The sequence below is a fragment of the Uloborus diversus genome, chromosome 1, assembly GCF_026930045.1.
Source record: "Uloborus diversus isolate 005 chromosome 1, Udiv.v.3.1, whole genome shotgun sequence".
Taxonomy (NCBI): Eukaryota; Metazoa; Arthropoda; class Arachnida; order Araneae; family Uloboridae; genus Uloborus; species Uloborus diversus.
In genome coordinates, this window is record NC_072731.1 from 50,573,405 (window position 1) to 50,596,998 (window position 23,594).

The 23,594-nt window shown below is 33.8% G+C and overlaps 1 protein-coding gene across 1 annotated transcript in view; it reads left to right on the top strand.

Annotated features, from left to right (window-relative positions):
• LOC129229570 (polypeptide N-acetylgalactosaminyltransferase 13-like) overlaps positions 1–23,594 on the top strand; it is a 224,552-nt gene that overhangs the window by 48,341 nt on the left and 152,617 nt on the right. The window contains exon 2 of the mRNA XM_054863906.1: positions 5,712–5,737. The gene's annotated coding sequence lies outside the window, so the exon portion shown is untranslated. The remainder of the gene's footprint in view (positions 1–5,711; positions 5,738–23,594) is intronic.

A 23,594-nucleotide genomic window follows, 5' to 3' on the forward strand; every position in this document is an offset into this window, starting at 1 on the left:
GTATGCAACCAAGTGAAAAACAAACTTAATTTCCAATTAAAATACTTAAAACATTATAAAAAACGATTTTAGAGCTTATTTGAGTGTTTTTTATTGTTCACTACAGACATAAATTCTGATTTGGGGCAGTGGACGGTAATAAAATTTGGGTACTTATATTAAACCTCCACGTAAATAAGTATTATTTAGCGCTGTTAAATGTCTGTTATTTTATTCCCTCAGAATTGACAAATAAATAATTAAAAAAAAAGAAATGGAAAATACTTTTCTCAGCTTGCTATCAGCCGGAACTCTTCGGACTCTCTCTTGCGAGCTAAATATACTTTTGTTACCTGTTTATTGACTCTCCCAGCTTCAATGAGACGTCATCTGCCTCCAGCCAGGTTAGGTACTCTTACAGGCTAATGAATCCATAACAAGGACGAAACTGCAGTCTCTGGATGTGATAACTGGGGCTGTCGGTATTTTGCATGTAGTTCTGCCTTAGCTCTGGCTTGGGGTAGTAACTTATTTCATACTCTTTATAGCCCTACTTCACAATTCTAAATGTTCCAGAAGGCTGTAAAAATAATAGAAAACAAATCAAGTAGTTATGAAATCATGTTTTCAGACATTCTGTTTTCATTTGAAGGACACTTGTTTTGTTTGAATGGATGATAAATTTAGTAAAAGAAATTGCGAGAAAGTAAATTTTAGAGCAGCTGAGTGACAAACTCAAAATTAAAAGTAAAAAGTATAAAACTTGATAGATTAAATATGTTTCTTAATTTGAGGGGGGATGGGAATTCGAAAATAAAGTATAGGTGTTTTTTAATAAATTCTAAAATTCATTTATGTGTTACTCCCTAGAAGTTGTTACTCGGCACAGCCCCTTCCTCCAAGTGATGCTACTGAGTTTGATATAGAATTATATATAACTTAGAATTATATCTAAACTCTTATCTATATTTCAGACGTTACCCCCAGAATGGTGTCATCTGGTGCGAATGCCCTCCCTCCTCTCTCAGTGATACTACTAGGTTTGATAGATACATACTTACATAACTGAAAATATTGGACTACATTTCAGAACGAAATATTATACTTTTCATAAAGTCTTAAATAGTTTTTGGGTGTTACCCCAGAAGAGTTTCGCGGGGTGAATTTCCCATATCTGTAGTTACGCTATTGGTGTAGCTACATGACTCTTTGATTTGATCAGTTTAAGGTTATTTTTCAACAAGACTACCTTATTGACCATTAGATTGCACGTTCAAAATTAAAAGCATTTTATGTAAAAAACAGTACTGATAGAAAAAATGCTGGATATAATAAGGGAAAAAATGCAATGATTGCATTCTTCATTTTTGGTCTATCAAGTTTGAAAAACACACACACACACACAAAAAAAAAAAAAAAAAAAAGTATTTAGTTTATGGATAAAATACGGGCTTCCCTCGTATAACACGGAAATTGTGCAACACGGTTTCGACATTACACGGTAATCTGTGTAAGTTGACCACTTGCGGTGCACTACTTTAGAGGTCAACTTAAACAGTTGATCAACTTACAAAGGTTGATTTATATGATAAGGGCTAAATCCGTGCTTGAAAAAAGCGGTCAACTTAAACAGGTGATCAACATAACAGGTTTTACTGTGCCAAATTTGCCATCATTATAACACGGTTTCGATGTTACACGGTACGAAACTTGAATGTAATACTTCATGGTTTTGATATACTAACACGAATGTTATCTTTTAAAAATATGGAATATCATTTTTGTTTAATACATTCTGTTAATTTTAGATAATTCTAATAAGTTTTTACTTTGTTATTATGAAACTCAATATAACACGGTTCCAATATAACACGGTACACATTAGGGTTTCGAATCTCGCGTCGAATTCAGTCCCGCGGGATTTCGGGATTGTAAAGTGGCAGTCCCGCGGGATCCCGGGATCCCGTGGGATTGACTTTATTCTTTAAAAAATTAAATTTTTATGACAAGAAGAAAACGTCGTGCTTTTTAGGATGAACTGCTTTCATTACTTGAATTAGTAGTCTTCTTGAATTCCGTACAACAATTGTAAAGCACTACAAAGTAAGATCATAATTACCAATTATCGTTTGGTTAGCAACAGTGTGCCGTTCTGTGGGATGGTACAGGATTTTTACTCTAAAAATAATGCGTTTGATGGAAACACATGCTGTGGTTCCACTGCAATTGGTTTTACTAAAATTAAGAAGTTGTGGACAGTGAGAAAAAAAATCCGCATTAAATTCATCACCTTCTGAAATAAATTTTTCTTTTCTTATGCTGGGCTTTTGCTTAAGAACTGCAAATTTCGGACAAAAACGACGTCTGTTGGATATGTGTTTTGCTGCATCCAGTTTAACTTGCAGCTTTGACTGGATACAAAGGATTTAATGCCTTTGTTGCTTCATTAGCGTTGTTCACTGTATCAGTGAATTTGATTCATTACAGCAAGGGGTGAATGCTGCTTGATTTCACCAATTCACCAAGTTGCAGTTTCAGTCAAAGTGTTTGGATAACTTCGCTAATTTTACCTCTCACTTTAAAGAGGAATTCAAAAACATGAGCAGCTTCAGGGGCTTGCATGAGGGGGACACCTGTTGGCCCGGGCTTGAGACTGAAGGTGGCTCAATATTTTTAAAATGATGGGGGGAATATAGGAGTAAATAATATGAAGGGGGATCCGTAAAAGTTATTTGTGACGGGCCCCAAACTTTCTGTGCACGCCCCTGAGCAGCTCTACTTACTGCACTGTCATGAGAGTCATTCTGTTTTTCATACAAGTTTTGTCACCCATTTTAAAGTCGTACGAATACATAAATAATGTCAGGTTTTTCATTGCTTTCTTTTTTGGAGTGCACTTTTTGTAACTTTTAGGTTTTGAGTGCATTAGTAATGCTTACAGAAGTGCTCCAAAATTACATTCATGCTACTCAGCGGGTTTCAGAATAAGTAATACACTTTCTCATTTTAATACATATTTTTAAGCTACTCAGGGGGTTTCAGAATATTAAATACACTTTCGCTATTTTTTTAAGTGTAATTTACTGGATTTTAAATTTTAGTGATGGCTTTTAAAATGCTTATAAGTTTACGCATTTCGCAATTATTGAACGTATGAAAATTGAAACTTCGAATGAGAATACCAATTCATTCTCATAAAAATATACTCTATTTTTAACCGACTTCAAAAAAGAGGCGGTTATCAGTTCATACCGTATGTATGTTTTTTTTTTTTTTTTTTGTCCACTCACAGCGTCTCACCTAGTGAACCGATTTTCATGATTCTTTTTTTAATGGATAAGGGATGGCTCAACTGAGGTCCCATTACTTTGACCATATTTGTTCTATAGAAACAAAGTTATGAGCAAAAAACAATAAATTTCAGGAAATTTCCCTATTAAATGATTAAATATACAATTCATTGTTGTACAAAAGTTTAGTGCCATACAACAGTAACATTAATATAGTAATTGTAATGATAATTTTGAATGAAGGCTTTTCTGAAGCAAGCATCAAGTTTCTTCAGTGTCATTGCTCCATAGTGGGATTAAACCTAACCTGGCTGCGAGGTGATGCAGTGATTAGGATCTGCTCAGCCTTCACAATGCTACCAGGTTAGGTTTGCCTCAACTATAGTAGTATTTTTATCGTTATCATCTATGCCGATAACAGGTGATCGGGGCTAAGTTAGGAGATAAAGAATCATCACAAGCAACTTGGATGCTGTGAAATGTAAATTAGTTAGGGAAAACGCAATATTTAAATAATTATAATTAAATTAACCACACATGAATTCCAGAGAGGAACAAAGATATATTTTTACTGCCAATAGCTAAAAGTTTAAGACGTGTTTATAGGTTTTTTTTTTTTAGTATGGAACATTTTTATGAAAAAAAAAAGGTGAAGTTTCGTGACATAATAACTTCTTCCTATTTCTGAAATACCTACATTTACACTAAAAAGAATAAAATATAAAAATTTTGAAAAAAAAAAGAAAAAAGAGCCGACTTCAAAATTGCTCTAAAAAGTGAAAAATAATTTTATTCATTAAACACCATCAATAATACTTTTAAACATAATTTTTGAAGTTGGCGCAAAAACGATAGATAAAATCATTCACTGCCATAACTCAACTACAACTATAAATTTAACCAGGCCCAGAGTTTCTTCACTATCACATACGTCATGCATTGATGACAGCATATTTGAGTAACAATATAAATGTTTCGTTCCTATTTTTGGATGATGTTCTGAAAAAAAAATATGAGCGAAGCATGGTTACACCGGATTTTACATTTTGTTTTTGCGCCAACTTCAAAAATTATGTTTTAAAGTATTATCGATGGTGTTTAAAGAATGAAATCATTTTTCACTTTTTAGAGCAATTTTGAAGTCGTTAGTATTTTTTTTTTTTTTTCAAATTTTTTTTATTGTGTTCTGAAATGGTAAAAACATTGTTGGTCATATGAGACACACAGTTTTACTTGCTCTTCTTGCAGATATACGAGAAAGAAGATTCAAACTCCAGATGATGCTTGTGAAAATAATCGTTTTATGAGCGGCAAAAGCTGGAAAACACTTGAATGGAAAAAAATTTGCGGGATTGGGAATCCCGCGGGATTGCGAACGAAATCACGCGGGACCGATTCCGCTAAAAATCCTGCTGGATCCCGTGGGATTCGAGATCGGGATTTCGGGATTAGAAACCCTAGTACACATCCCTTAGTTCACATTATTTCTAAGTCTCGTATTACACGGTTTCGATACAACACGATATATATTGACATGATTTTTACTATGTACATGATTAATTAGTGTAAAAAATAAGTTGAAAAGTTATTTTTCTTTAAAGGTCTCGTATAACACGATTTCGATACTACACGGAACGAATTAACCGTATTATATGAGAGACGTCTGCACATGAATTATCTTGTGACGTTCAAAATTTCGCTTTCTAAAAAAATGAACAAAAGGTTTTATTTTGTGTTGAATGGTTTTCATAATATGAAGTATTTTTAACATTTAATTTCTGAAATTTTATTGTGAATTAATTAACTTAAAAAATAAACTTTGTGAACTGGATGATTTTTAATAACAGACGAAGAAAAATACATAAATTTTAAAAATAAAATATCTTTTGAATAAGTAGGTAACAATAAAGAACAATAATGTATAGTAATATCGAAAATATACATGCAGCAAAATCCAAACTTTCATCAGCAAAAGTAAGTTTGTGTAGTTCAACCTACCGATGATATTATGATAAATAAACCTCCAAACTTTGCAGATGTTCAGGAAAATGAAGTATATTTCTTTATAATTTATGTAAACTGTCAAAAATGTTTTCATATGCAACTGTGATTCCCAAACATTACCAGCTAATGGTGTCTTTTCTGTTTGAAAATCATTAGAAATAATAAACCGAAAAAGTTCCCATTATTTTTCACAATAAATTTTATCTCCAATTACAGCGTATAAGTAAACAGTAGTTATATTTCATGATCTTGAGTTGAAAAATCGTTCCATGCGTGTTCGCGCTCTCTTATTATTATCTAGAAGCATCCTTTTCATCAACATCAGAATTATTGTATAAGTTTCTCATTAGCATCACTTCCTCTTTTATTTCTGCAAATATGCTGCATGTTTCTGTTTCGCTTTATACATTTTTAAGGTATTTGCTCTTTATTTTCTAGATTCCTGTAACTTATGCTACTGAAATGTAAGTACATTTTTAGTTTTCTGACATATTTCTGTACAATATTAATAACAAAATACTTTGTTATTTTCTTATAATTCTTTCGTTATTGTGTTAGAAGTTCTGTTTATATGCTTACAATTTTTGTCAGCATTGGAGAAACATTTTCCCTTAAATGTGTCACTAATATTTACGACAATTCGTGTTTTATTTCAGCATTTATTTCGAAATGTTAGTGTATGAGTACGCAATGTACGTGTACGCATTTAAACTGGCTCCAATAACTCGTTATTAGCAGCCATTCATCAATTACGTAAGGATGATTTTGGTAATTTTTGACCCACATCCCTCCCCCCATGTAAGGGTACGAAAGATCTTTTAAACACCTCCCACCTATTTTTACGTAAGATTCCATTTCGTTTTTCAAAGTAATAAAATGTTAGAAAAGGATCAGTTACACTAAAACACTCAGTTCGACGTAAATCAAAGATTTTTATTTTTCAAATATAATATGTGATGCGATACTAATGAAAAATAAAACATGCCATACATAATGCGATTTTTTTATTATATTTTGCACTATTTATTCTTTGTAAAACAAGTAAAAAACAACTCATCCCAATACGATTTTACCTTTCAAACACAAATGAAATATGTCCCCTGCCAAACTACTTGACCGCGCGATTTCTAATATAAAATATCGACTTGGAAAATATTACGCAAGAATGGGTTTGACACTCCCCCCCCCCCTCGGGACCCTTTCGTAATTAATGAATAGTCCCTTAGACTATATACTGACACAGGTGTCATTATTTTATTTAACTATTTTTGCTTTTAAAGGACGTCTAAAAATAGATAAGTAAACAAATAAATGTTACAGATATACATCTACCAACACCAGCTCATACGATGAGAACGCCAAGACTTCAACTATACTAAAACGTTGCGGAATATTTCAAGTTCCGTTTCAAATAAAATAGCAGATTGAGTTAGTATGAGCTTTTGTAACTAAAAAACTCTGAAGATTTTTCTTTTTATTTTAAAATTTGTTTTATTCGTTATTTCCCTCAACCTTAGTAGTTTAATCAGGTTTAATCACAACCGGATCAAGTAAGAGCTAACAGCAACTTCCCATTCACGTGTCACCTGACATGTACGGTACTTGAAACCAATCTGCATAGCACTTTTGCATGACGATGCTTCCTCAATCTCTATTTTTGCTCCAAGAGTGGTAGAAGATGTTTAACTTATAGAGAAGATCTCTAATCTGTTTGCATCTCAAATTGCTAAAATGCAAAACATCCGTCCGCTTGCATATTAATGGCGCTTTCACCGGTCTCATTATGCTAAACACCTCTCCACAAGCAACTTACCGCCATGATTCCCCTTAAATCCTTTAAAATAAAGAGTTCGAGCTCCGAATTCTGACACCGGAAAATGTTCGCCGTTGTCATCCTGACGAATCGAAGCCCAGATTCCGATGCAGAAGGAATCCATCTTTTACGCCTCTTCGCCCTCACATATAGGAAAGTGCACGCAAGGTTTAGTGAAGCGAGGACAATCTATTGTTGTGGATCATTTTCTGTGGGGTACACATTGTTTGGTGTCTATTTTAGTTAGTGACTGGAGGAAGTATGGATGACTGAGGAAAATAGTTTTATATTGCTTTTGCACTTTCGACTCTGAGCTTTAAGGCTTAACGGTTATTTTTCTTGATGAATTCGATGTGCTTGAATGAGAGTAGTGATCTTTAACCCATTAGGGCCGTTGCGTGTAGCTAAAAATATTGATGAACGTTTTTGGGAGCATTCCAGCCTAGATACCTGTTTCTTCGAGTCAGGTTAAACTAAAAGCTTTTGATGGGGTTTTCTTTAGTTGAGTAGTGTTTTGTAACCAAACATTTACTGACTCAGTTACCCTCATGCATATAGTTATAGCCCTTTAATGCCGTTCTTCTTTTTTCTTTTTTTTTCGCTCTCTTCTTTCTTTTCTTTGTGACAGTTTCCTCTGCCAAGAAAATTTCGCTTTCAGTTTTGTAGAAAAATTCAAATTAAATAGCATAAATTATTTTCCTTAGTAAAACATTCTTTAATTGGCGAGATATAAAAAAAAGTTTTTGTGATTTGTAGCTAGCTAGCCAATTTGTATGCTATATATTTTTTAATTGCTCGATTAAACTGGTTTCGAGTTTTAAAATTTTTTCAAGAAACTCTGTCATATGTAACATCGGTTCTACAGGAAAATAGTCAAAAGTTTTGCTGCGATTCTTGCTACAAGTTTGCTTCAGATTATTGCTTTTAGATTATTAAATAAGGATTTGAGGGGCAAAAATTGCGAACTAACAGCTAGTGACATTTCGAAAACTACCAAAGAGTATAAATTCTCGTGAGAGTTTAATGTGCACTAATCAAAATTCAAGTCATGAACTTGAACTTCATTTGACAAAAACAAAATTTTAGTTTATGGTTTGAAGGATAGGTGGTGAACCTCTACGGGAAAATTAAACTACAAAAATAGCCGCCTATGCTCAGCTAGCACTATACAAAAGTTATTTTTATGAAGGACTCTTGATTAATTCTTGATAATTTTTTCCTGATTAATTAAATGCTCTCAGTGCAACTCTGTTGTTAATTTTGGCGCTTTTTGTAAAATGTAGAAAACAGAATGTAGAAAAGAATGTAGAAAACAGAATGTTTTCTAAAGAGTAGTTCGTTTGGTCTTGTAAAAATTATCCTTGCATCGAAGAGTTGTTCTGAAACACGAGTGTTTTTATTTATTTACTAGAGCAGCGTTTCTTAAATTGTGTGCCGCGGAACCCCGGGGTTCCACGAAACTCTCTCAGGGGCTCCATGAGACTTGCATGTTTTCATTCCACATTTCTCAAATTTGTCACTTAAAAAATCGATAAAAACGCTTTCCCCAAAATTAAAAATAAATTTACTTTTACCTTTGTACATTAATCTGAGCTTTATTACCCACCAGGGTCAGCCACTATAGGAATAATTTTATTTGTCACCTTTAAGATTCAACTTCGAATTTTTTCCAAATTTTCCACCTCTTTCTCACTTTTAAACACTTCAATTTCGAAAAAAATTCCTGAAGAAACTACTGACTCCTAATATTACCAAAGATATTTAAAAAATGACTTCAATGTTGAAAAACTTGTGGAAGGACACCCCTAATTCATTTTCCTGCATCATTACCAAATATTGCCTGAATTTACAATTTTTGATGTAAATTGAAATATCCTACTATTAATACTAGCCACTCTTCCAGTATCTATGGCAGCAGTTGAAAGCACAATTTTAACATTTAACGAGTGAGGACCAATTTAAGTCAACATAACGTATAGTGACATCAAAGTCTCTGATTTAGAAATAACTTTAAAAATTGTTGTAAAATAAGAGACATTTTTGTTTTTAAATTTTAAAAACTTTTCTTAGTAAATTTCAGTGAATTATTAACACTATTGTAGGTAAAACATATCAGTATTTCTTTTCCTAATTAAGAAAATATTTTAATCATATAACTCATGCATAAACTCTGAGGTTATTTATCCCTTTTAATAATACTCAGAATCAAATAGGCATAGGCGGCTCGTACGAGGGGGCAGGGGAGGCAATTTCTCTCTCACGTTCAACAGTAAAGGGAGCCTCCACGTTTCTTAGTTCAAAACTAAGAGTTGAATTAAAAATGATAGTGATGATCTATTCACGTGTTTAAAGAAAAAACTGACTTATTAAGTGCTTGTTTTATGCTTTTTTCATGTTATTTCGTAAAAACAAAATGAAACTTTGATTTCGGGGAGTAGGAGGGAATCTTCTCTGGCCATCTGGTCCCACTTTTTGAGTCCGTTTCTCGAATTTTTGGAAGAAGGTCAATTCATTAATAATGACGTAAAAATTAAATTGCCCGATTTTTGAAGAAAAATTTTAGTTTTAAGGATGTGTCACCCACCAGCCTGCCCCCTCCCCCCCCCGGACCTCCTTTGACCCCCACTTTTTTGAGGCACCAGTCGCCTATGCAAATAGGAGTGTTTTGATAATAAATAATCTTAATAAATAATAATTAAGAGTTAGTAAAAATTATCATGGTCTATAATCAAGTCCATTTAGTTATCAATTTAACGACAAATAGTTAATGTGATAGTCAATTCGAGATAAGAGTCTGGGCTTCCTCTCAAACAGAATCTTGGCTACGCCATTGCAAACTATTGACAAAAAACTAAGGGTTCCATGAAAAATGTGAGCATTTAAAAGGGTTCCACTGATCAAAGAAATTAAGAAACGCTTTACTAGAGGACTCGAGAGACGTTGTTCTGTTCAAACTTTGTAAATTGAAAAGTTAAAAAATTTCAATAAACTATCAAGTGTTTGAACCGTTTTGTTGAAAAAAATAAGTAAAAAGAAAATGTCTTAAGCTGTGCTTGGTGTTAGAATACGTATATTTATTACAACCAGATTTATCTAATGCCGCTGAGCAGTTGTTTTATTAACTATTTTTTCTCCCGTATTTGATGGTTTGTTTCTTCAGCCATACACAAAGGGTAAAAAGCGTCCTTAGATATTAAGTGTAAAAAACTAACTACCCATCTAGAACAAACGGGAAATCCCGCTGCAACATCCCCCATATGAAAAAGAATAAAACGAAAGGATATCGTTTAAAAAAATGATAAAGGTAAAAACAGTTCTCTGAGTAAGCGAAAATCACTCCTCCCCTCCCCCCGTCCGATGTGAAATAAAGAAATTCTTCAACTGAAATGACTGAAAACTTTTTAAAAACGAAAATCAAGTCTGCAATTTGAAATAGTTCACCAAATAAACAAAAAATACATTAAATTACATTAACAGTAGCTTTAAAATGTAAGCAATTGATCACGCATTTCTATTGTTTATAGCCAAAGTCGCCAAGCCATCACGTTACTGTAATCCAGCCGATTAGTGAGCGAAGCCAACTCCTACCGATTAGCAGTCCGATCTTTTGAACGAAAACTTTTAAAACTTCATATATTGTCTAATTTGTTCTTTCCACCAAAGATAAAGATCTTCCACTGCACTGATCTTTTGTGTACAGAACTACCCTGTTGTAATTTATCTGGACGAAAATAAAATTTGTTTCGTCTTTAAATTCCATCATTTTTTCCTTTAATAATGTACTGATTAGTTAGATAATCCTTAATGTATTCTTTACATTGGTGCCAAAACTCAGATGGACTTCAGCCGAGAAACAAATGTTGCTAGGTACGGTACTTTCTGATCATTTGGTTAGGAAAACCTAAAGCACCGATCCGGTCACATGGTTCAACTACGACGACAAAACACACGTTTTTTGTGAACCTTCCAGTACTTTACTTTAAAATATATCACGGGACCTAAAATTGTTAATTTCAAGAAATGAAAAGTTCACTCTCTCTCTACGTTTTATCTACTCTCAATTGACGTATCACAGTAGGAAATTTCAATACAAAAAGCAGAGCTGGCTTTCTTATTATCCTTTGGCAAGGGATTAAATATTTATTTCAGTTCTCGCTCAACAATAGGTTAAAATAAATATTAATCATTTGGGAGATATAACCATCCCATGTTTAAATTAATTAATTAATTAACAAAAACGTTTCCGATTCAATCCATCGCGGTTCGAAGCCATGCTTGCCACAACTTAATTACACACAAAAAATTTGATCAAAATCGGTCCAGCCGTTTAAAAGACTTTTGGAGACAAACGTCCGCACAGAAGATTTTTATATATTAAGATTTATTTATTTTGTGAATTAGTCTTTAAACTTTAAATTTCTGCAAAATATTTTGGAAAAATAACAACTATAACCTCAGCACAAAAATGATGTTTAAAGGCAAACAAACAAACAAAAGAAAAAAAACCTATAATGCTTGCAATATATGGAAACGTTTTTTTTTTTTTTTCTGAATTTCACCTTTGTTATTATTATTTTTTTGATTTTTGCTAGTAGTTTTTGTATTGTGAGGTTTTTACCTTTTTTGTGAAAAATTGGGCTTTCTGTGCCCTGAAAAATCCTCACCGCCCACAATTGTTTTTATATTAGTTTTGTGTCTATTTTATTTTACTTTGATTAATGTATGCATTTATTATTTATTTTGGAATTTACTTGCTTTTCTAGTTAAAAAAGATTAATGATTCGTACGTCTTTGCTTATTTTAAATACATTTTGGACAGAACTCGAGTTTTTTTCTGTTTGACAGATTAATGTCTTTTTTTTTTTTTTTTAATTATCAATAACTTATGATTTATGTTATTGTGTGCCTTTAAGTTTGTCCAATTTATATATTTGCAAGAAATAATCTGAGAAGGATAATTTATTTTTTAGTTATTCGCAAGTGCATCTCAGTCATTTGTTTTATTTTTCGAAATGTACAATATTTGCCTCATTTTAAACAGTTCAAGAAATAATCTATACTGAATCATTGAGTTTTGTTAGCAAATATCAGAATTTCAGATCAAATTACATTTTTTTGGAAATCGTTCTGAAAATTATTATTGTTTCATGCAAAGTAGCATAATTTATTCCTGTACTCCAGCTCAAAACTTCAGGCAAAAATATGAATATTTATAATCGTACTATATACGAGGAGCCAAAAGTAACCGGATTTTTGTTCTAAAATATTTATATATTAGTTTATTCACAAAATTTCTTTTGTATCTTTCAAAGTGTTCACCCTTAGATGAAATACACTTGTTAATCCTTTTTTTCCACTGTTAGAAGCTCCCCTGGAACTGTTTAGTTTTGACCATGTTCAGTAGGGTGGAACGTAAAAAATAAAGTTTTTATTTTCGAATCGTACTAGTGCGGAAAAGTTGCGATTGGTAAAGACTTTCAAAACAAAACAAAAATTTTAAAAATCGGATAATATCTTCTGATCCCGCAACGAGACTGAATATTTGAAAAAATGGAAAATTTCGTGTTTTCTTAGTGATTTTTCAAAAATTTTGTTTTAATGATTCTTTTTAAGACTCTAAGATGGAAAAGTTACGATTGTTAAAGCCTTCAGAAATTAAAAAAAGAAATTGAAATCGAATAATACCTTCTGATCCGGAAACAAGCCTAAAAAATCGAAAAATTTGAGAATTTCAGGTTTTTTCCGAATTTTTAACATTTTTGGTTCAGTGTACTTTTTCACGCTACAGAACGGAGAAGTTACGTTTAGTGAAGACTTCAAAGCAAAATATATATATATATATATATATATATATATATATATATATATATATATATATATATGTGGTGCCGACTCTGGTACACCCTGGTACACTTGCACAGCCCTTCATACATTTTAGCTTTCTTGTATGTAAAACTCGCCAAGAGATGACGACGTAGAGTCCGGCGACAAAACGAACAGCGCCAAGGGCGGTAAAACTTTTTTGATTAGTGATTTACTTGGAGGAGACGAAAGACGTAAGACGTTTGTAAAGACGAGCAGCAAGACGGCTGCACCTCTGCATTGTAATCATTTTTGTAAATATTAGTTATGTGTAGTTTAGTTATCATTAAATGTTTAGTAGCTAAAACTATGTCATCAATGAGTGCTTCTATAAGTGAATACAAGCATTTTCATAGTTATTACCAGTAGCTCGGCTCCCACAAAAAATTCAGAAGTGGGATTAAGGATCGATATGAGGAACGCCTACACCAAAATTCTTTTGGACCATAATGTTTGCAAGTGTGATTAACCGGAAAACTAATTGATACTGTTTCCGAAAAAAAAAGAGAGAACTGAGTCAAATGTGACTGTGCCTTGTGAACTATCTGAAATTCTCTGTTGGATAATCTGATTTCAAGCATCCGGAAAAGGGGTGAGTGAATTGTGAATTTCTTTTTTTTCAAAGATGCAATTGAAAGAGATTAAAAACATTGACTTTGCGCTCAGAAACTTTAAGCGAGAAAAAATAGTGCTTCTCCATCGTTTTATATTTTCTGATAACGGGGATAGTTCCAATAGAAAGCGCTTAAGAAATTTTACGGGATTTGAATACAACCCAGAATCAGATGAATTCAAAAATAAATTAAAAGACATTGAGAAAAATTTTTCTCTTAACGAAATAATAACTATTGCAAATTTTTTGAACATTCCCTTGGAAGGAAATAAATCTGAGTTAGCAAAAAGCATTCTCTCCTTTCTGACAGATATTGCTTCGCTGTCAGAGCTTGACGAACAACATTCTCACTCAGAAGATGACTCATTCTCGGATCATCAGCAGTCCGGTCAGAACGAGGAAGTTATTAGTAACGATTTATCTGTTGGAATTGAAAACAAAGTAGCACCGCCGCCTGTAATTAATTATTCTGATTCAGGCAATGTTTTGGCTACGAGCTATCTTTTACATTATTCTGATATTGAACACTCCCTGCCGAAATTTAATGCAGAACCGCATGAGAACATTTCTTCTTGGGTAGAAACTTTTGAAAGTGTTTCTAAGTTATTTAACCTTACTGAAGTTCAAAAATTTATTTTTGCTAAACGCTGTTTTGGAGGAAATGCCGCATTATTTATCAACACCGAACAAAATATTAATTCTTATGAAAAATTAAAGAAAGCGCTAATCAGCGAATATTCCACACAAGTTAATTCGGCTTCGCTTCATAGTTTAATGAGCGAGCGTAAAATGCGACATTCTGAAACTACGCAAGAATATTTTTTAAAGATGAAACAATTGGCTCTTTCTGGACGTATTGATGACATATCTCTTATCAGTTATGTAATAAAGGGAATTCAAGATAAACCGGAAAATAAAACAATTCTTTATGGAGCGCGCGATATAAATGATTTTAAAGAAAAACTCAAAGTATACGAAGTAATGAAAAATGATTTGGCTAGAAATGAGAAACCTTTCGACAGAACCAAGCAAAAAATGTCAAATGATGATCGCTTAAAAAAGAGTGGGTATACTTCCAATTTCAAAAGAGATTTAAACAATAAAAATAAGATACACTATGAACAAAATAATGAGAAGACGCGATATAACACCAACAAGGAAAACTACAGAGAAAAAATTTGTTACAATTGCGGTTTGAAAAACCACATTTCAAAAAATTGTGTACACAAGGATAAGGGGCTTAAATGTTTTCAGTGCGAAAATTTTGGGCACAAAGCTTCTAATTGCCCTAATAAGAAACCAGACGTTGCTCATTTAAATGTTCCAAAGAAGAAAAATTTAAATAAAGAAGTAAAAATTGGTAACTCAGTGGTAAAAAATGCTATTGTCGATTCAGGGTCACAAGCCACATTAATTCGGGAATCGATTTTCAAAAAATTGAATTCTCTTGGTGAGCGATTTCAATTACTTCCTTTAAATACTGTTTTGTCAGGATTCGGTAAATGTCAAGTAAAACCAGTTGGAGTTTTTGAGAGTGATATTCAAATTGACAATTTTAAATGTAAAGCAGATGTAGTTGTGGTGAATAACGAAATAATGGCTTGCGATGTAATTATCGGACTAAATGTTTTGATGCAAGGAATAACAATAATTGATGATAATGGTGTTACAATTCAAGCTAAACCCAAAGATGCAGAACATTATGATGTTTTATCTGTCTTGCCAATTAATGTATGTGTTGAAGAAGTTGAATTGAATATTTCCCCTGATATTTCTCATGATTTAAGATCTAAAGTAAAGACATTGATTTCCAACTATGTGCCTCAAAAAATTAAAACCACTAATGTTGAGTTAAAAATTTTGGTAAAAAATGACGTACCTATATCTCATCATCCCCGTAGGTTGGCATTCTCAGAAAAAATGATCGTCGAAGCTCAGGTTGCCGAATGGTTAAAAGAAGGTGTAGTGGAACCCAGTTCCTCCGAGTATTGCAGTCCAGTGGTTATTGTAAAAAAGAAAGATGGGACACCGCGCGTATGCATTGATTATAGAAAACTAAATAAGGTTATAGTAAAAGATCGATTTCCCCTTCCACTAATTGAAGATATTTTGGATAGACTGCAGGGCTCCAATATTTTTAGTACTATTGACCTCAAAAACGCTTTTTTTCATGTAAATGTAAGTGAAGAGAGCAGAAGATATACGTCATTTGTAACTCATGAAGGACAATACCAATTTTGCCAAGTCCCTTTCGGATTATGTAACTCTCCGGCGATCTTTACAAGATATATCAACACTATTTTTCGAGAATTAATTAATAAGGGTATTGTTTTGCCTTATATGGATGATATAATCATTTTGTCTTCCTCTCCCGAAGAAGGTATTGAACGGCTTGAACTGGTCTTAAAAACTGCAAGCGAATACGGACTTGAAGTCAATTTTAAGAAGTCCCATTTCTTGAAAAAACGTATTGATTTTTTAGGACATGTAATCGAGGGTGGAAATATTTTCCCATCTACTTTAAAAACTAAAGCAGTTCTTAATTTTCCAGAGCCGACTAATTTGAAAAAGGTTCAAAGCTTTTTAGGTTTGACAGGATATTTTAGGAAGTTTATCCCGAAATATTCCATAATAGCTAGGCCGTTAAGTGATCTCTTGAAAAAGGATCGAAAATATCATTTTGGAGTCGAAGAAAAACATGCGTTCAACCAATTAAAAACGTTGTTAGCTGACACACCTGTTTTGGGAATCTACAACCCTAAATTTGAGACTGAACTTCATACGGACGCTAGCCTAGAAGGGTATTCCGCAATTTTGATGCAAAAACCCCCAAATGAAAAGACTTTTCATCCAACCTATTTCATGAGTAGAAAAACGACTGATGCCGAAAAGAAATATTCTAGTTATGAACTTGAGGCCCTAGCCGTCATCGAAGGGATAAAGAAGTTCCGTGTTTACCTTTTGGGTATTCATTTCAAAATTGTAACCGATTGCGCCGCGTTTGAGAAAACGTTGTCAAAACGAGACTTATGTACCCGTGTAGCTCGTTGGGCTTTGATACTACAGGAATTTAATTATGACATTGAACATCGTCCTGGAAGCAAGATACCACATGTTGACGCTCTCAGCCGCTCCCCTATCGACGTGTTTTGCATTTCAGTCGATAATTTGTTGCCACGGCTGAAATCAGCTCAAGATAAAGATACTGAAATTAAAACTATTAAGGAATTACTTAAAATTTCAGATTATGAAGATTATTGTGATAGAAATGGAATATTATATAAATTTGTTGAAGGTAAAGAATTAGTGGTTGTGCCAGAGAATATGCAAACAGAGATAATAAGAAATGCGCACGAGAAAAGTCACTCAGGTATCAAGTATACTGAAAAGGAAATAGAAGAATATTATTTTATCCCAAAACTAAGACAGAAAATAGAAAAAATAATAGGAAATTGTGTCCATTGTATACTTCTGAACCATAAAAAGGGAAAAAAAGAAGGTCTTTTGCATCCATTGCATAAAGAAGACGTCCCACTGAAAACGTATCATGTTGACCACATTGGACCCTTAGAGAGTACTAACAAAAATTACAAACACATTTTTGTTGTAGTTGACGCCTTTACTAAGTTTGTATGGATCTACCCAACAAAAACAACGACGTCTGCTGAAACCATAGCCAAATTAGAGCTTCAAAAGACTGTATTTGGAAACCCTTCACAAATAATCTCGGATAAAGGACCAGCATTTACTTCTAGCGAATTTGCTGATTACTGCGCAAAAGAGGGCATTAATCATCATTTTATAACGACAGGATTACCAAGAGCAAATGGCCAAGTCGAACGAATTAATCAAACAATTATTGCAATTCTTTCTAAATTGTCCTTGGAAAACCCTACTCAGTGGTACAAGCACACGAATAAACTGCAACAAGCCATTAACTCAACATATCAAAGAAGCATTGATAAAACTCCATTTGAATTACTTTTTGGAACGAAGATGAAGGTTGCAGGACATGAAAAGCTGAAAGAAATGATTGAAGTTGAATTTCAAGCCAGTTTTGAAGCCCAAAGAGAAGATATGAGAAAACATGCGAAGGAACAAATTTTTAAAATTCAGGAAGAAAACAAGAAGACATACAATTTACGAAGGAAAAAACCGAAGCCTTACGAAGTTAACGATTTGGTCGCCATCAAAAGAACGCAATTTGGACCTCACCTAAAACTTAAACCGAAGTACCTAGGCCCGTACAGAATAACGAAGGTGAAAGGAGGAAATACGTTTGATGTCATCAAAGAAGGAACTCACGAAGGACCAAACTGCACATCAACATGCGCAGAATTCCTTAAACCATGGAACAACATTTCGGAATGTTAATTAAAAAAAAAAAAAAGAAGCAAAGAAGTGTAAAAAATAGAAGAAAAGAACACCGACTTTTTGTAACCAACTGTCCATACTTTCAATTTAAAGACGGAAAACGAATACCAAAAGAAGACGAAAAAGATGAGAGAAAACACAAATGACGAAAGAAAGACGAAACAAATGATAAAAGACGAAACGCACGACGACGAAGATTTTTTTTTTTTTTTTTAAAGACGAAGGTGAATTTTTTAAAGACGAAGACGACATTTTTTAAAGACGAAGACGATATTTTTTAAAGACGAAGACGATATTTTTTAAAGACGAAGACGATATTTTTTAAAGACGAAGACGATATTTTTTAAGACGAAGACGATATTTTTTTTTAAAGACGAAGACGAATTTTTTTCAAAGACGAGGACGAAGAAAAAATTTTAAAGACGAAATATTTTTAAAGACGGACAGTTTTCATTTGCAGACGAACATTTTTGTGAAGACGAGAAATTTTAAGACGGGCAAATCAAAGACTGAACTTTTGAAGACGAAAAACTTTTGCAACCAATTTAATTTTAGTTTAATTGTTGTTTTGTTTTTGTTTTTTTGCTTACTATATTTTCAGGTTCGCCTGGAGGTCCAGTCGAGTGCAGGACGGCCGAACTTGTGGTGCCGACTCTGGTACACCCTGGTACACTTGCACAGCCCTTCATACATTTTAGCTTTCTTGTATGTAAAACTCGCCAAGAGATGACGACGTAGAGTCCGGCGACAAAACGAACAGCGCCAAGGGCGGTAAAACTTTTTTGATTAGTGATTTACTTGGAGGAGACGAAAGACGTAAGACGTTTGTAAAGACGAGCAGCAAGACGGCTGCACCTCTGCATTGTAATCATTTTTGTAAATATTAGTTATGTGTAGTTTAGTTATCATTAAATGTTTAGTAGCTAAAACTATGTCATCAATGAGTGCTTCTATAAGTGAATACAAGCATTTTCATAGTTATTACCAGTAGCTCGGCTCCCACATATATATATATATATATATATATATCTTTTTGAAATAAAACAACCGATCGCGCAACGAACCTACATGTTTGAAAAAATGTAAACTTTAAACCCTTTTTCAGCCTTTTTTTTATTTTAGTTTAACGATCCTCATAAGTTCGGTATGAAATACTAATAGAAGAACGTTTGTTTATAAAACAAATGTGATATTTTAGTATTAGCCTGCCTGTGAAATTGTCCACATGGCCCTTTAATCCCGCGAGACTCATATTTGCTTATGCCGCTCAGTACAGTGTATGCATCTAATACGCCCCATTAGCGCCTCACGATCTTGAATTTATGAGCTTTTTAGTTGGCTTGTGTCTATAGGTATCTTACTTAAATGAATAAAGCAGTCGTGCTGGCATCAGTATTTCTCAATGTTTCTAATGTGCGTGTGAAGCCGATTTGCTCTGCTAAACGTGTTTCAAACATGAATCCATCTTTGCAGAAAAGAATTACGAGAAAGTCCTTTGAGTGCCCTATATTTGGCCACCCGAGAGATTTGCCAACAAATAAGCTCCCTACTTATGAAAACGTACTTCAAAGTTGCTTTCAAGAGAGATTTGAGTTAGCTAGAAAAGTCAATAACACGAAAGTGAGTTTTTCCTTGTTAAGGACATAGTGGCGCAAAAAGTTAAATGTATCTTTGATAAGGCTTCGATTCCTGCAGTTTCCCTGAAAAGAATTGCTCAGCTCATTGATATCTTCTACAAAAAATATCTCAATTTCATGAGATCTTACAACCGAGACAAGGATAAACTAAAGTTTAAAGAAAGGATTGATACATTTAAAAGTGAAGCAAGGAAACTCTTTGACGTATCTGCGTGTAAATGCGTAATGAATGTTATTTACACTTGTGAAAAGACCCCAGACATTTGTGAATGTCCAATTTACATGAAATGTACGTGTGAAAAATCTAAAAAGATACCGATCTCTGAACATAGATTTCTCTATCTTCAGAGGAAACATGGCATAGGAAAAATTGGAACTTTGGACCAAAAGGAAACAAAAAAGTTGAAAAAAAGATTTCAAAGAAAAGCCTATGCCTTAAAACGAAAAGTTACTGAGTGCGTTTCAGTCATGAAAGATGAATCTGATCTTTCAAATGAAGTACAACCAAGTTGTTCAATCAAGAGAGAAACTGATAATGATTACAAGTCAACCGACCCAGAGAAGAAAACCCGGTGGCAGTTGAGTATTAAGCTGAAAACTGCGGCACTAAGTAGCGATCGTTACGGCGTATCTGATCGTGCAACTGCTGCCATAGCATCCAGTGTGCTTCAAGACGTTGGCTTTGTGACTGAAACAGATACTTCCAAAGTTGTTGATAGACAAAAAATTAGGAGAGAAAAGAGCCAAAATAGAAAAGATCTGCAAAGTGGCATTAAACAAGACTCCGTTCGGGGTATTTATTTTGACGGAAGAAAAGATGATAGATGATACTTTATATATAGATAAGATTGAATCAAAGCAATTTCGGCGAACAGTGAAAGAAGAGCATTATTCTATTATCAAAGAACTTGATTCCGTTTATATTGGCCACGTGTCTCCAAACTCTGGATCAGCCAAAGACATAGTGAATAGCATTGTTTCATATCTAAATGAACAAAGAATTTCACTGGATGATTTAGCCATCATAGGTTGCAATGGTACTGAAATCAATACTGGGTGGAAAAGTGGCGCGATTCGTCAATTTGAAAATTATATTGGACGACCATTGCAATGGGCTATTTGTTTATTACATTTCATTGAGTTGCCTTTTCGCCATCTTTTTCGGTATTTGGATGGTGGAACAACTGGCCCAAATTCGTTTTCTGGACCAATAGTAGAACAATTCAGAGGTTGCGAAAAACTGCCAGTAATAGATTTTCAAACAATTGACTGTACAATTCCAGATGTAAACAGAAAGTGCTTGAGCAAGGATCAAAGATATCTTTTAGATACATCTCAGGCAATAAAGGGTGGCAATTGTCCAAATGATTTGTCAAATCGTGACCCCGGCCCACTTTCACATTCCAGATGGCTCACTTGTGCAAATAGAGTCTTTAGACTGTACGTAAGTGTATCGATCCCATCAGGTGAGTTAAAAGACATAGTGACTTTTATTTTGAGATGTTACAAGCCGATCTGGTTTGAAATGAAGAACCGCAAGCATTTCACAGACGGTGCCATTCATGTTTACAGAACAATTCAAACCTGTCGATACTTACCTGACAATCTAAAACAAGTTCTTTACCCTGTCATTGAAAGAAACTTTTTCTTTGCGCAACCCGAAAACTTATTAATGGCAATGGTGTTTGATGAAAGGAGGCACATAAGAGAACTAGCGTTTAAAACGTCTTAAAAGCCAGGGAGTTTGTTTCTAAAGGCAAAAGCATTAGAAACTTTGTCATTCCAGCTCTAAATTTCGAAGCAGAAGATTACACAGAGATTATTAATTGGAACACGACAAAGCTATTTTCGCCACCTTTTCTTCGAAAAATTCCTAACAAAGACATTGAAAATCTTATTACAACAGACACTATACCCGACTGGGATATAAAACTATTCCCCTGCCATACGCAAGCTATCGAAAGATGTGTGAAGCTAGTGACGGAGGCTTCACTCAAAGTGTGTGGATTTAAATCAAGAGATGGCTACATAAGAGCAACATTGAAATCTAGATCAATTATGCCCGAATTTTCCAAAAAATCTGACAAGTAACACGTAAAACAATAAGACTTGTATACTGGATTGTAAATTTTGTAAATATTTTATAACTTTCTATTATTTGAAAATGTTTCATTGTTGTAAAGAATGGTAGTTTTGCATGTTTAGAAGATACCTTAAAAGTCAAGAAATAAATTAATGTTTATGTGTAATATAGGGTTTTTTAAAAAGACTTTTCCCTGTAACATCGGGGAAAAGAAAAACAAGAAGAACAATTTTATTTTTAATCACTAAGAAAAAATGAAATTCTTCCTTTTTTTTACTTTTCATGCTTGTTCCTCGATCAGAAGGTATTATTTGATTTCAATATGTTTTTTTACATTTCTGAAGGCTTCAGCAATCGTAACTTTTCCGTCTTAGAGTATTAAAAAGAAACGTTGGAGCAAAGTTTTTAAAAAATCGCTAAAAACACATGAAATTTTCCATTTTTTCTAATTTTTAAGCTCGTTGCGGGATCGGAAGATATAATCCGATTTTAAAAATTTTTGTTTTGTTTTGTAAGTCTTCACCAATCGCAACTTTTCTGCACTATTACAATTCGAAAATAAAAACTTTGTTTTTTTCGTTCCACCCTAATGTTCAGTGCCCGTTGCGAAGCAGTTTTTACAGCCTCTACATCATCAAAACGCTTCGATTTCAGAATTTTTTTCATCCTCGGGAACCAAGAAAGATCACAGGGGGCTAGGTCAGCGGAATACGGGGGTCGAGGAACGACTGGCCACCCCTGAGAGGCCAAGTAGCGGTTAATAGTGAAGGCTAAGTGTACGGGAGCGTTATCATGGTGAAGGAACCATTCTTCTGATTGCCCGCGCGAACACCAACTCATTCTTAATTCTTCCAAAGTTTCGTCCCTCGTATGTAGATTGACAAGGGAGACCAATGATGAATTCTTTATCAGTGATGGTTAAGGATAAAACAAATATTCATTACGGAAACTGAGCCCTACATCAAATATATACAGACCCTTGTTTTACGCGGGTTTATTTTACGCGGTTTCGATTATACGCGGTTTAAGATTTGACACCTTTATTTTAATTTACGCGGTTGAATTTCAATTTTACGCGGATGCGGCAATGCAAACAGATTGGATTTTTGAAAGAGAAGAAAATGTTAACTCCTAAATATTGCAGATTAAGCGTAACAAACTGCATTTTGGCGTGCTAATGACCAACCTTGGGCTCCTGGAGACATTTTATGCGATTGGTTCCAGAGCTCATTCCGAAAGTAAAGTTATTAATGAATGGTTACTAGAATGAAATATTTATTTATCTACGGAACCTAACCCCTATTTTAACATTACTATTAGGTCGCAATTTACGCGGCATTTCCGTGGAACGCAACCCCCGCGTAAAACGACGGTCTAAGGACATATTGAAATGATTAAGCAGACCTTGAGTGCTTGAAAAAGAAAACACAGATTAATGGTGCAAAGTTTAAAAACCTGCTCTTAATGATGTGATATTTATTGCTCCCATCAATCAGCCAATGATACGGTAGGGCATATCCCGAAAGTAGTTCTATTCAGGAATAACTTCAAACACAGCTGCTCATTTATTTCTCTTGTTTGTGGATCTTTCCATTCAAGTGAAGTGAAGCGGTGCCCACAATTTGACGGCATAAAACTATATCGTGTCGTGTTAAAATTAAGGTAGTTTTAAAGGGTAGTAATTTATTGCAGATATAAATATTTTGAATGATGTGTGGTTCTTATGTGATTACTTTTAAAATGAAAGGTTAAAAGGTTTTTAAGTTTTACCTAACATAACAATACTGTCGAAATTTTTTCTAAACCTTTCCGTTGTTTATTTCGCTTCCTTGTATTTCTGAAAATAAAGTGGTTTTTAAAGCGGCGAGAGGAAAAGGAATTTTATTGGCAGTCGGTGAAAACCTAAAATAGGACATTATTTTTACTGAATTTGAAAAGA